The sequence below is a fragment of the Schistocerca americana genome, chromosome X, assembly GCF_021461395.2.
Source record: "Schistocerca americana isolate TAMUIC-IGC-003095 chromosome X, iqSchAmer2.1, whole genome shotgun sequence".
NCBI lineage: Eukaryota > Metazoa > Arthropoda > Insecta > Orthoptera > Acrididae > Schistocerca > Schistocerca americana.
In genome coordinates this window covers 289,929,755-289,944,895 of record NC_060130.1, presented here as the reverse complement: position 1 = coordinate 289,944,895, position 15,141 = coordinate 289,929,755, and the positions used below count along the sequence as shown (strand labels likewise).

General features: G+C 46.0%; 1 protein-coding gene across 2 annotated transcripts in view; it reads right to left on the bottom strand.

Moving 5' to 3' along the window:
* The window catches only part of LOC124556842 (cAMP-specific 3',5'-cyclic phosphodiesterase-like), a 931,691-nt gene that overhangs the window by 585,596 nt on the left and 330,954 nt on the right, over window positions 1–15,141 (bottom strand). Inside the window, exon 1 of one of the 2 annotated variants that reach the window (XM_047130861.1) lies at window positions 4,432–4,651. The exons of the other annotated variant lie outside the window; for it this stretch is intronic. The gene's annotated coding sequence lies outside the window, so the exon portion shown is untranslated. Of the gene's footprint in view, window positions 1–4,431; window positions 4,652–15,141 lie in introns of those variants that run through there. 2 annotated transcript variants of the gene reach the window in all.

Here is a 15,141-nt window from a genome sequence, read left to right as displayed (position 1 = left end):
AATAGAAGATATGAGTTATCATAGTAGAGAAGACGAACAAGAGCTCATACCTTTAAAGTATATATTTTAGAGCCCAGGTTTACTAGACATTTTTTCCTTGTTATGGTGTAAAGAACTCATCGTAAAAGCCGGAAAAAAGAACTTAGTTACACCCTGCATGTATATGAGTGACTTTCTACAATGTGTTTCATCTGGCACTTACATTCCACTCTACGTGAGCATATAAAATTTCCCCTGAAACAATTCCCTATGTGTCATTTCGAAATGAATTCCAACCCTGTGCAGCGCTGCAGAAATCTTATTCTATCTGGAGTTACACCATTTTTATAATGCTCTGAATCTCAATAGCCCATACCATTTTATATTCGGACAATATTTTGACATCTTTTGTTGTTTTTAAAACCGCGTGTAGAGCGGCCGATTGGTGAGCCTCGTTTTTATAGCGTGATATCATTTGACACATGGTTGACGACACACGTAATTGTAGGTCTGGTCGTGAGTCGTGCTCCGATGGCCGAATTGTAAGGCGACTGCTCGCGATAAGCGGGACATCTGGGTTCGGTCCCTGTCCAGCGCAAATTTCCACTGTCGTCATTCCATTCGCAACTGCGAATACATTGCATGGATTTCACAAAGGCTGTAGTCGCCACAGTGTCTGTTCCTTCGGACATGCAGGCATGTACGAAGGAACTTTGAATCGCACTTCTGAACATACAGGGTGTCCAGAAAAGGACTCCCTGATTTCAAAATTAAATATCTCGAAAACAAAGATCGATAGAAGAATGCAGTAAACGGTATGTTTATTTTGAAAGCTGTAAGAAGTTTATACAGCAGTTTGAAATAATAGTTACAGAAGCTGCTAACAGATGTGCGCTGTACGCTGTACAGCTCATATCAGCATACATAAGTGAAATAATCGTATGAAAACAATCTTTGCAAACAATCACATCACAATGTTTTCAAAATGTTCACCATTGGCACTACAGAGGTGGAGCAAACGAAGAATGAAATTCGCCATCACATTTCGTAGTGTCTCAACCGAAATGGATTCACATGCCACAGAGACCGCCGATTCAAGCTCGTCCAGCGTGGCGGGATGCTTCGGGTAGACAATGTCTTTCACTGTGCCCCCAAAAAAAGTCACAGGGATTCAAATCCGGCGAATATGGAGGCCAATCCATGCCTGCGCCAGTAAATTTGGGATATTCCAAAGCAATGACTCGATTCCCGAAGTATTCCTCAAGAAAGCGAAACACTTGTTCGGTCCGATGTGGTCGGGCTCCATCTTGCATAAACCATTCAGTACCTGGTCGATCCTCTAACGCTTGCTGTGTGGGGACAAATTGTTCCAAAATTGCAACGTAACGTGCACCAGTGACCGTTTCTCGAATGAAAAAAGGGCCAATAATGCCTCTGCTGCATACTGCAGCCCACACAGTAACTTTAGGAGAGTACAGGGGTTTCGCTTCACACCAATATGGCTTTTCGGAACCCAAAATCGCCAGTTCTGCTTATTCACGTATCCATTCAGGTGGAAGTGTGCTTCATCTGTAAACCAGATGCAGCCAACATCAAATCCTTCACTATCAATCACTGTGAGCATCTGATTAGCGAAGGCAACCCTCTGTTGCACAGCTCGTACGGTTATGGAAACATGTGTAGGCTCTTTCTCAGTATTTTCTGCGTGCTGGAACGCTTCAAACCAGTCTCAGATGCAATTCTACGGACGGATGACATTGGATTTCGCTGAATAATTCCAGAAACTGTGGCGATATTTTCAGGCGTAACTGCGGTTTGCTTGCGGCCAACATGCCCCACTAGATCATCAGTTACGCTGCCTGTTCGTTGAAATTTTGCAAAGAGCGTACGAATGGTTTTCGCGTCGGGTCCTTTTGGAACATTAAATCGTGCTTGAAAACTTCACCTTGTTGCAGTAGGACCCTCTTCTAACCTGTGGTACTCTAGCACCAGAAAAACGCGTTGTTCAATGGAGTACATGGTTTTAATCTCTTCCTTCGGTACTCTAACCTCCTTTCACGTTTCAATAGTGGAACTGATCGCTCTGGGCTTCGGATCACTATTTATACTAGGCATTACATATGGCGATTACAGCGCCATCTGCTAGCAGCTTTTGTAACTATTATTTCAAACTGTTGTATAAACTTCTTACAGCTTTCACAATAAACATACCGTTTACTGCATTCCTCTATCGATCTTTGTTTTCGAGATATTTAATTTTGAAATCAGGGAGTCCTTTCTGGACACCCTGTATCAGACCTTTAATATCGTATGGTATCATTTCAGACGGTGTAACTAACATTTTAATACGAACGTAGCATCAGGTAAGTGCCGATGCTGAAAGAAACATCGTATCCCGAGAACCACATTGATGTAGGTGTCGACCTCTTTTTTCCAACCCAGCTGCTACTGACTGATTAGCGTGGTATATGAACAGGAAGTTATTCGAGAAAAATAAACACGGGAGCTGGGCAGTGTTTTTCCATCGTCTCGTCACATCGCTTTCGGTGGCGATGTGGAGAAGGCGACGTTATCGTCCCGTGCGTTTTGTTTGTAGCTGAGAGAGGCAGCAGCACGTGGCGTCTAGAGCGCGCGTCACAGGAAGGGGTGGCCAGGAGGTAGAAGGGGGGGGGGGGGAGGAGGGGGGGCTAGGAACGCCGGCTCGTCCCTTCTTACCGCAGCCGCCCACTCAGCCTTGACCAAGGGCCAAAGGGCCGACACCGCAACTATTACGCGCACCCATGTGTCTCTGCCCGCAGCCCGTCTATTTCTGCTCTATCCTCGAGTGGCCCAATACAAATAGCATCGCCAGGTGACACGGCTGAGTGACGAAGCGGTAGCAGGAACTCGTTGCTCGACTGGCGCAGAAGGAATGGCCTAATACGATAACGTTTCGTGAAAGAAGCGGCTGCACAAGGTGTCGCATAAACCACGTCGTACAGAAAGCTCGTCTATCTTCTGAGACGATGTGGAAGGAGTCAAGTGTCACACACTAAAGGTCGACATTTGTGTTGTCGGAGGATAGGGTAGTTCGGGTCTTGATGAAGACTGGCGTTCCGAGCTTCATTAAGAACTTATTTCTTTGTCTGTATTATTACGGTACCAATAGTTACTTCACCACAGACAGAGCATCGGTGTCGTTTCGATGATGATGATGATGATGATGATGATGAAAGTGGACTGCAGTCATGCTGAAGGACACAGTTGGGTATTCTCCTGTGAAGATTTAACGCGACCACATAACCATTAAGTCATCGTGGTCAAACAAGGTGACTTGAAACTTCCTGGCGGATTAAAACTGTGTGCCCGACCGAGACTCGAACTCGGGACCGATAACGTTCGAGTCTCGGTCGGGCATACAGTTTTAATCTGCCAGGAAGTTTGATATCAGCGCACACTCCGCTGCAGAGTGAAAATCTCATTCTGGAAGGTGACTTGGATCTGACTCCTTTTGTATGAGAGAGGAAAGTTGACGAACATGCCATCCTGCTGTTTCCACTGACGAGCGATTTTTGTATCTGTTAGTACTTAACCACCATTAAAAACGATTTGGAACGAAAGTGTTCTGAGCACTATATCAACAGGTGTCTGCGTAATGCGCGCAGTAAGATTTAACAGCGTTACCATACGCTCGGTCCCCTACGCAAGCGCAAGGAAGGTTAATAAATGAGCCTAACTTGATGAGTGTTTACTCAGCCCGCGACAGCCTCTGTGGTCCAGTGGCCTGGTAATGTCATGATCCACGATGAGAATTCCGGTGGCCACTTTAAATTTTTCTGCGGCGGTTTACTCAGCCTCGGGGGGACCAAATGAGAAGCTGCTTGAATAATTACGCGGCGAAAATTACACGCAGGTCACCGAAGCGGCGTCGTATCTCCGGCTTCTAACCGGCCACGAACCACATGCCATATATTATTCAATGCGTAAAACTACAAGCTTATTGTAACGTCTCTGACACTTAAAATATTTGCACACGATCTTCCGCGAATATCTCGACGGATGAGACTCGGGTCTGGATTCCTACTTTAACCCGTATCACATCGACACGTCAAAAGTAATGTAACCGCGAACCTGAAGAGTGTGTCGGTAATACAATGCTTCATCGAGTAAGGTCCCATAGGCGAAATTTGTCGCCGATAGTTCATTATCCGACGGCAGCAGTGATGAGAAAATGAAGATTTAGTACGTTCTAAACATAATGCCAACGAAAAAAATACCACAGCATGACTGCGTGTTAGAGTAATTTGACGGTATTTTACAGGATAGAGAGACGGAGTTTGAGGAGATCGGAGACTGTTTACTAAGCTGCGAATGCCTACAAAGGAAAGTGGCAGCTACGAGACTGGACCGCTAACGTGGAAGGAAACGAGAGTAAGGCAGGACGCGATGCTCTCGAGTTTAACGGCGACTTACATATCGCGCGGAGAGCGCTGCTGCCAGAACTTGTCCCAGAAAGAGGAGCGGTGCTTGATGCGCAACGCAGAGGTGCTGAGGGTGCGAGGCAGGGAGAGCTCGGGCTGCTGCGAGCCGTGGGGCGCCACCTCCGACTGCGAGGAGAGCCCGGACAGCAGCGACGGAGAACTGGATAGCGTGCCGAGCCCCAGCGACAGCCCCAGCGGGCTGCCGCACCCACCAGACCGTTGCCCCGCCAGCGCGACTGCCACTGCGGCCGCGTCGCCGCTCGACCGCCGCCGGCCGCCAGCGCGCTCACGCCGCGCGCTCTGCGCATGCGCGCCCCGCGTGGGAGCCACCGGCGTACGCACCTTCACAATTACGCCTCCCTCTCTCTCTCTCTCTCTCTCTCTCTCACACACACACCACACCGCGATTTGTCGACTCTCCAATTAAAAAAAGTGCAAAGGCGACGATGGTGGGAAGGGACGTAAGGACGAAAAGTTTAGGACGAGGTGGGAGAGTTGAGGGAGGGAAGAGGAGCAGCGCGACTGCTTTCCACACCTGTCCGACATACCCCTATCGACGTCGCTGACGCCACCGCCTTCAGACCGAGAACCTCGTGACAAACTTCTAAATGATTGTCGACGTTACCGCCACTGTTACCCTACTACATTCCATCCGACTTCTCCTCGAAATTTATAGAACACTTACGGGACAGGAGTACTGTGGCATCAGCGGAGAAGATAACCTGGCGTAAAGGGAGAAGGAAGGGAAAGAAGCTTAGGGTTTTACGTCCCGCCGCCGACAAGGTCATCACAGACGCGCACCAGCGCCAACTGTGGAAGGAAATTGGCCACGTCCTTGTCCACATCTACATCTACATTTACACTCCGCAAGCCACCCAACGATGTGTGGCGGAGGGTACCTTGAGTACCTCTATCGGTTCTCCCTTCTGTTCCAGTCTCGTATTGTTCGTGGAAAGAAGGATTGTCGGTATGCTTCTGTGTGGGCTCTAATCTCTCTGATTTTAGCCTCATGGTCTAAATGGTTCAAATGGCTCTGAGCTCTATGGGACTTAACATCTGTGGTCATCAGTCCCCTAGAACTTAGAACTACTTAAACCTAACTAACCTAAGGACATCACACACATCCATGCCCGAGGCAGGATTCGAACCTGCGACCGTAGCAGTCCCGCGGTTCCGGACTGAGCGCCTGAACCGCTAGACCACCGCGGCCGGCTGCCTCATGGTCTCTTCGCGAGATATACGTAGGAGGGAGCAATATACTGCTTGACTCCTCGGTGAAGGTATGTTCTCGAAACTTCAACAAAAGCCCGGACCGAGCTACTGAGCGTCTCTCCTGCAGAGTCTTCCACTGGAGTTTATCTATCATCTCCGTAACGCTCTCACGATTACTAAGTGATCCTGTAACGAAGCGCGCTGCTCTCCGTTGGTTCTTCTCTATCTCTTCTATCAACCCTATCTGGTACGGATCCCACACTGCCGAGTAGTATTCAAGCAGTGGGCGAACAAGCGTACTGTAAACTCCTTCCTTTGTATTTGGATTGCATTTCCTTAGGATTCTTCCAATGAATCTCAGATTGGCATCTGCTTTACCAACGATCAACTTCATATGATCATTCCATTTTAAAACACTCCTAATGTGTACTCCCAGATAATTTATGGAATTAACTGCTTCCAGTTGCTGACCTGCTATTTTGTAGCTAAATGATAAGGGATCTATCTTTCTATGTATTTGCAGCATATTACACTTGTCTACACTGAGATACAATTGCCATTCCCTGCACCATGCGTCAATTCGCTGCAGATCCTCCTGCATTTCAGTACAATTTTCCATTGTTACAACCTTTCTATACACCACAGCAACATCTGCAAAAAGCCTCAGTGAACTTCCGATGTCATCCACAAGGTCGTTTATGTATATTGTGAATAGCAACGGTCCTATGACACTCCCCTGCGGCACACCTGAAATCACTCTTACTTCGGAAGACTTCTCTCCATTGAGAATGACATGCTGCGTTCTGTTATCTAGCAACTCTTCAGTCCAATCACACAATTGGTCTGGTAGTCCATATGCTCTTACTCTGTTCATTAAACGACTGTGGGGAACTGTATCGAACGCCTTGCGGAAGTCAAGAAACACGGCATCTACCTGTGAATCCGACTGCCGGAAAGCCTCCGTGCGCCCTCGAATCTCTCTAATTTTCCATTCGTGATCTCCTCGGGTGGTATAAGTAGGGGGAAGCAATATATTCGATACCTCATCCAGAAACGCACCCTCTCGAAACCTGGACAGCAAGCTACACTGCGATGCAGAGCGCCTCTCTTGAAGAGTCTGCCACTTGAGTTTGCTAAACATCTCCGTAACGCTATCACGCTTACCAAATAACCCTGTGACGAAACGCGCCGCTATTCTTTGGATCTTCTCTATCTCCTCCGTCAACCCGATCTGGTACGGATCCCACACTGATGAGCAATACTCAAGTATAGGTCGAACGAGTGTTTTGTAAGCCACCTCCTTTGTTGATGGACTACATTTTCTAAGGACTCTCCCAATGAATGTCAACCTGGTACCCGCCTTACCAACAATTAATTTTATATGATCATTCCACTTCAACCGGCCGGAGGGGCCATGCGGTTCTAGGCGCTACAGTCTGGAGCCGAGCGACCGCTACGGTCGCAGGTTCGAATCCTGCCTCGGGCATGGATGTGTGTGATGTCCTTAGGTTAGTTAGGTTTAATTAGTTCTAAGTTCTAGGCGACTGATGACCTCCGAGGTTAAGTCGCATAGTGCTCAGAGCCATTCCACTTCAAATCGTTCCGCACGCATACTCCCAGATATTTTACAGAAGTAACTGCTACCAGTGTTTGTTCCGCTATCATATAATCATACAATAAAGGATCCTTCTTTCTATGTATGCGCAATACATTACATTTGTCTATGTTAAGGGTCAGTTGCCATTCCCTGCAGCAAGTGCCTATCCGCTACAGATCTTCCTGCATTTCGCTACAATTTTCTAATGTTCCAACTTCTCTGTATACTACAGTATCATCCGCGAAAAGCCGCATGGAACTTCCGACACTATCTACTGGGTCATTTATATATATTGTGAAAAGCGATGGTCCCAAAGCACTCCCCTGTGGCACGCCAGAGGTTACTTTAACGTCTGTAGATGTCTCTCCATTGAGAACATGATGCTGTGTTCTGTTTGCTAATAACTCTTCAATCCAGCCACACAGCTGGTCTGATATTCCGTAGGCTCTTACTCTGTTTATCAGGCGACAGTGCGGAATTGTATCGAACGCCTTCCGGAAGTCAAGGAACCAGCTTTTGTTGCATGTGAGATCAACTTTTACTTCACTAGTTTTCATCACTGCAAGTAAGTTTTTACGAGGGGCGTTCATTATGTAATGCAACAGTTTTTTTCTCGGCTAGTATCGGTTGAAAAAAATGCGATTTTGTAGTGGGACATCTTGGAATATTCCCGCTTCAGCCCCTATACTTTCATGAAGTTTCGATGGGTGGCGGCGCTCTGCGTAGCCTTCGAAATGGCGCCTGTAACCGAGATACATTCCAAGCAGAGACCTGTCATCGAGTTTCTTTTGGCGGAAAGCGGACCTTCAGAGATATTCAGAGGCGTTTTGCAGAATGTCTACAGGGACCTGACAATGAACAAAGGCACGGTGAGTCGTTGGGCAAGGCAACAAGGCCGCCCAACGTGTCCGCTGCTTGACCGCACACAGCTGTGACTCTTGCAATACTGGAACGTGCGGACACTCTCACTCGAGGTGATCGACGGATCACAATCATACATCTCGCTGATCGACTAGACGTCTCTGTTGGTAGTGTTGACACACTCGTACATCGGTCGGTGTGTGCCCACTGGATTCCTCGCCCCCCTAACAGAAGACCACAAAGAGCAACGAAGGACCATCTGCGCGGAACTGCTAGCGCCTAACGCAGCTGTTGTGGCAATATTTTGTCGAGCATCGTCATAGCCGGTGAAACCTGGGTTCATAATTTCGTACCGGAAACGAAATGGCAATTCATGCAGTAGCGCCTCTTCTCGGAATAAAAAGTTCGAAGCCGCACCCTCAGGCGGTAAAGTCATGTCGACGGTCCGCTGTATCTCTGAAGGGCTATTCTGTTTGATGTCCTCCCACATGATGCAACGATCAGCTGTTAAGAGTATTGCGCTACCCGCAGGAAACTGAAGAAACGACCTCAGCAGGTTCGTCGCACCTACATTAAACTGTACCTCCCCTCCTCCGTGACAACTCAAGGCCTCATACAAATCTGCGCACCCTAGAGGAGCTCTCAAAATGTCAGTGGACTGTTCTTCCTCATCCAACCTGCAGCCCAGACCAAATGGTTCAAATGGCTCTGAGCACTATGGGACTTCACTTCTGAGGTCATCAGTCCCCTAGAACTTAAACCTAACTAACCTAAGGACATCACACACACCCATGCCCGAGACAGGATTCGAACCTGCGACCGTAACGGTCGCGCGGTTCCAGACTGTAGCGCCTAGAACAGCTCGGCCACCCCGGCCGGCCAGCCCAGATCTCTCACCTTCCGAATTCCATCTGTGTGTCCCAATTAATAGTGCACTCCGTGTAAAGCAGTACGTGGATGATGAGGAGGTTACTGATGCAGCAAGAAGTTGGCCAGTAGAGAGATACCATGCGGGCATAAAGGCCCTCCCAGTAAGGTGGCCTAAGGCCGTCGCACTGAAAGGAGATTATGTTGAAAAATAGGGTATTGTAGCAAAAACAGTGGGGCATAATATGGTGTATTGGAATCCTGAATAAGATCAACTTTCTTCCAGAAAAATGTGTTGCATTATTTATTGAATGTCCCTCGTAGTTGTGACGTCCGTTATTGCTGAATATTCCGAGTTCAGCCCGGATCCACAGCATTATGAAGTGTTTTGTGAAGTTATTAGATAATCGTGGTCCGCTACCATTTCGTTCCATGCCGTGTCATTGTGCGAAAGAGGGTGAAGTATGTGACAGATCATCCCAGGAACACTTTTCGAATTATTGTCACTGGAATATAATATTGATGGACCATGATAGAAATGACACATTGTGTTTCAAACCGGACGTTCTCCACACAGTCATGACATTCATCCTGAAACATGACAATAAATAAAGGAAAACTGAATATTAAAGGCTGATCTACGGAATGTGTGTGTTCAAACGTGCATAGGTGTTTAATTTTTTTTATAATATTAGAGAACCTGCCTTTGCTTTTATGTGAATAACGAAATCACAGATACGTGACAAATTCTCTCACGTGCGTTATGTGGTGTCGCCGCCAGACACCACACTTGCTAGGTGGTAGCCTTTAAATCGGCCGCGGTCCGTTAATATACGTCGGACCCGCGTGTCGCCACTATCAGTGATTGCAGACCGAGCACCGCCACACGGCAGGTCTAGAGAGACTTCCTAGCACTCGCCCCAGTTGTACAGCCGACTTTGCTAGCGATGGTTCACTGACAAATTACGTTCTCATTTTCCGAGACGATAGTTAGCATAGCCTTCAGCTACGTCATTTGCTACGACCTAGCAAGGCGCCATTATCAACTGCTATTTATCTTGTGATGCACGTACCGTCAGACCGATGTTCACCAATTATGGATTAAAGTTAAGTATTCCAGAAGCTACGTACTATTTTTGCTACTATAAAGACCTTGTCATTTTCCAGACCTCACGCCATCCTGCGTGAGCTTAAACGCGTGCCTTTCGGCTACCTCACAGTGGCTTGGCTGTCTTGCCAAGTCACAACACGTTACGTTCCGTCGCACTCACAATCGTGCAGCAAGAAACGGAACTAGAGCCCAAGAAGAGACAATAACCAAGATAGGCATGGTTGGCGAGCTCACTGGAGGTAGCCACTGTAGAGATCGGAACATTACAGTTTCATGCTTTTTTTCCGGTCTAGGCGCTGTAGTCGTGGACTGTGCGGCTGGTCCCGGCGACGGTTCGAGTCCTCCCTAGGGCATGGGTGTGTGTGTTTGTCCTTAGGATAATTTAGGTTAAGTAGTGTGTAAGCTTAGGGACTGATGAAAAATGGTTCAAATGGCTCTGAGCACTACGGGACTTAACATCTGAGGTCATCAGTCCCCTAGAACTTAGAACTACTTAAACCTAACTAACCTAAGGACATCACACACATCCATGCCCGAGGCAGGATTAGAACCTGCGACCGTAGCGGTCTCGCGGTTCCAGACTGTAGCGCCTAGAGCCGCTCGGCCAGCCCGGCCGACGATGTGACTGCATAACGAAGAAGCACAGCACTTCTACATCTACAACTACATGGATACTCTGCAAATCACATTTAAGTGCCTGGCAGAGGGTTCATCGAACAACCTTCACAATTCTCTATTATTCCAATCTGGTATAGCGCGCGGGAAGAATGAACACCTAAATCTTTCCGTACGAGCTCTAATTTCCCTTATTTTATCTTGGTGATTGTTCCTCCCCAAGTAAGTCGGCGTCAACAAAATATTTCCGCATTCGGTGGAGAAAGTTGGTGATTGGAATTTCGTGAGAAGCTTCCTCCGCAACGAAAAACGCCTTTCTTTTAATGACGTCCATCCCCAATCCTGTATCATTTCTGTGACACTCTCTCCAATATTTCGCGCTAATACAAAACGTGCTGCCTTTCTTTGAACTTTTTCGATGTACTCAGTCAGTCCTATCTGGCAAGGATCCCTCACCGCGCAACAATATTCTAAAAGAGGACGGACAAGCGTAGTGTAGGCAGTCTTCTTAGTAGGTCTGTTACATTTTCTAAGTGTCCTGCCAATGAAACGCAGTCTTTGGTTAGCCTTCCCCACAACATTTTCTGTGTGTTACTTCCAATTTAAATTGTTCGTAATTGTAATTCCTAGTTATTTAGTTGAATTTAGATTAGACTGATTTATCATGTAACCGAAGTTTAACGCGTTCTTTTTAGCACTCACACTTTTCGTTATTTAAGGTCAACAGTCACTTTTCGCACCATTCCGATCTTTCTTCGAAATCGTTTTGCAGTTTGTTTTGATCTTCTGATGACTTTATTAGTCGATAAAGGACAGCGTCATCTGCAAACAACCGAAGACGGCTGCTCAGATTGTCTCCCAAATCGTTTATATAGATAAGGAACAGCAAAGGGCCTATAACACTACCTTGGGGAACACCAGAAATCACTTCTGTTTTACTTGATAACTTTCCGTCAATTACAACGAACTGTGACCTCTCTGACTTGAGATCTAACGGAAGTAATGGAGGTTAATAATCATCATCGACAAGTAGACACTGATGCCATCAGAGAAACTATTACAGTGGAAATATCGTTGTTGGGTGTCACGACCAACATAATCACCTTCTCATTGTACCACGCTGGAAAGGGAGAAGTGACAGTGGGACACACAGTACCCTCCACCACTCACCGTAAAGTGGCTTGTGGAATGAAGGTGTACATTTCTAAGAGCAATAAACGGTAGCAATAGACACGAAAAATATGGTCTTGTTTCTCAAACGATCTAACCACTGTTTCAATTCCTAACCGCACTGCAAATTTTTCAAGCTAATCTCAGAAACAGCAGTCTATCTTATCGTACCAGATATTGTAGTTTACGTTAGTTGGAGTGCCAGATTAGTGTCCGCTGTGATAAAAAGAATTGCCAAGAAACCCTATAGGTTTTCTATTGGTACGGAACTGGTTTCACTATCTCGGAAGAGCGACATGCTTCCACTGAAAGCAGTCCTTCAACGTGATCGGTTTGAGAACGACAGCGTTGTTTGAATTTTATAATTTCATCATGCAGAATAATCAGTTTTGGTTGAAATTGATATACGTAAGCGCTTGAAACCATCCTAGTGTTGCCACACGACGGGACTGAGTCATCTTGCACGCCGAACGTTGCCCTCGTTCCATTCCAGATTCGTCTTCCGTACGACCAAACATGTCGGTAATACTGAAATTCATTATATTAAAAAACTAGAAACCCGCCTCGATTGCGAAAAAAGCACCTAGTGTTAACCTAGGTTTCGGCGTAGATAACTACACCTTCTTCAGAACAATATAACTCACAAGTGCCTAAGAAGACCTTTGTCAATGATTAAAAGAACACCATAGCTATACATTTATAAACGAAAATAAGGAAAACACAAACAGTACATACGTACAAAGTCAAACCACTACTTAACTTAATGGTGTACGCTCCACCTCACACCGGCCTATGTTCCATGGGCCATGACCCGCCATATGAAGAAGGTGTAGTTATCTACGCCGAAACCTAGGTTAACACTAGGTGCTTTTTTCGCAATCGAGGCGGGTTTCTAGTTTTTTAATATATTAACCAACGATTGCTGACGCACTGCGATGTTGAAGGTTCTCATATTGAAATTCATTTGGTCCCTCAGCCATTTACAACGGTTTGTTGAACTGGTTAACTATCCAAGTCTACAAGCAAACAGGGCTATGAAGGAGGGATTTGTTTGACAAAGGTCAATTGAGACAAAATCTCCAATTAGTAACGCAGCGTCCGTCGATGGGAGATTGAAAAGACAACGGGACGTTCAGTACATTTTTAAGCACGAGCGCAAGAAATGAGTTTATCACCTCTTAACGTTTCTTCCTGAAACATCCTGCAGGGAGACCCCATTCCGTTGTGGAAAATCATGAAAAATATTAATGGAATGATAAATCAGGAGAATCCAGGTTGCAGTCCGATACTGAGGTGTGGATCTGGAGAAAAAGTGACGAACGGCTTCTTTACTGTGCAGTAGTGGCATGAAATTTGACGTGTATGACGATGTTACTTGCAAAAAAAGCCTTGGGCGTTTCTAATTAAATGTTACATAGCCGCAACAGTGTACTGCAAGCAAATCCTTAAAAACTTGCAGTCTGACACCCTTTACCATTTGGCATCAACGTAACATTTCAGCTATGTGTGTTGTACAGTCTAAAAGGGAGTGATTTCGACATACAAATGGGCCATTGGACACAAATAACAGTACCGTTTGAAGTCTCTACGAAAATAACCTTTGACTGTTCTGGAAAACTTCCGTCGTATCGTCCTAAGCATCACTAAAGGAATCACGGCTGTAAAAGTGAGTGTCTCCCTCAGATTACACAACACTACTGTACAATGAACCCGTCTGAACACCTTTGTCACAACCGCCGATGGGCGTTAGTATTTTTGATTATTCAGTGTATACCTCGTCCTGGGTTCTGTGCCTTCCGTTCAGTCCGTGTACTAGCTTGGGCACCAGTTATATAAAGAAAAAAGTAAAGAATGACTAGAAAACCCCTCTGCAGTTTCAGAGCAGCAGTTCGTGCTAGAAAATTACGGCGTTGAACGGATCTAGGTGGATGAATAGAACTCATCAAATACTGACAAGAGACCCCTTCACAGCGGTTTCACTTGAACAGACTGAATTGATTGACGTACTGAATCGCATCCTTAGTGGGCGTAGAAGTGCCAGTGCGTAAAATAAATGGATGAACCGGAGAGTCCACCGACTGTGCTGGAACAGAGACCGTCCTAAGTTTACTGTGGAACTAAGCTCTTTTCACAAAAATTTCACGAACAATGCCGACCGAGTCGAAGCTGCCGACACAATAACCGGAATTACAATATGTATTTTGTTTTCATAGTGATTCATTCAGAAGTTTATTTGCTCAGATGCAAATGAACAACTTTAGTAATCAATTATACTATGGCCGGCCGAAGTGGCCGTGCGGTTAAAGGCGCTGCAGTCTGGAACCGCAAGACCGCTACGGTCGCAGGTTCGAATCCTGCCTCGGGCATGAATGTTTGTGATGTCCTTAGGTTAGTTAGGTTTAACTAGTTCTAAGTTCTAGCGGACTAATGACCTCAGCAGTTGAGTCCCATAGTGCTCAGAGTCAATTACACTATGTGAAATAATGTACAAATGGGTTGGAATAAGACTAATAACTAGACCGTAAGCACATATTCCCGATCTATGAAATTTTTAGAGACTGATTCCTGATCTTCCCAACTTCAGTGCAGCATCGAAATCACTGTTGCATCTCGGTCGAACTACTGAATAAATCGTGGTGAGTGACACGATGCCACAGCACAACATTTTAGGTTGCGATATGACTGTCACCACATGTTGTTTTGTTGTTGTTGTCTTCAGTACTGAGACTGATTTGATGCAGCTCTCCATGCTACTCTATCCTGTGCAAGCTTCTTCATCTCTCAGTACTTACTGCAACCTACATCCTTCTGAATGTGCTTAGTGTATTCATCTCTTGGTCTCCCTCTACGATTTTTACCCTCCACGCTGCCCTCCAATGCTAAATTTGTGATCCCTCGATGCCTCAGAACATGTCCTACCAACCGGTCCCTTCTTCTTGTCAAGTTGTGCCACAAATTTCTCTTCTCCCCGATTCTATTCAATACCTCCTCATTAGTTATGTGATCTACCCATCTAATCTTCAGCATTCTCCTGTAGCACCACATTTCGAAAGCTTCTATTCTCTTCTTGTCCGAAGAATTTATCGTCCATGTTTCACTTCCATACATGGCTACACTCCATACAAATACTTTCAGAAACGACTTCCTGACACTTAAACCTATATTCGATGTTAATAAATTTCTCTTCTTCAGAAACGCTTTCCTTGCCATTGCCAGTCTACATTTTATATCCTCTCTACTTCGACCATCAACAGTTATTTTGCTCCCCA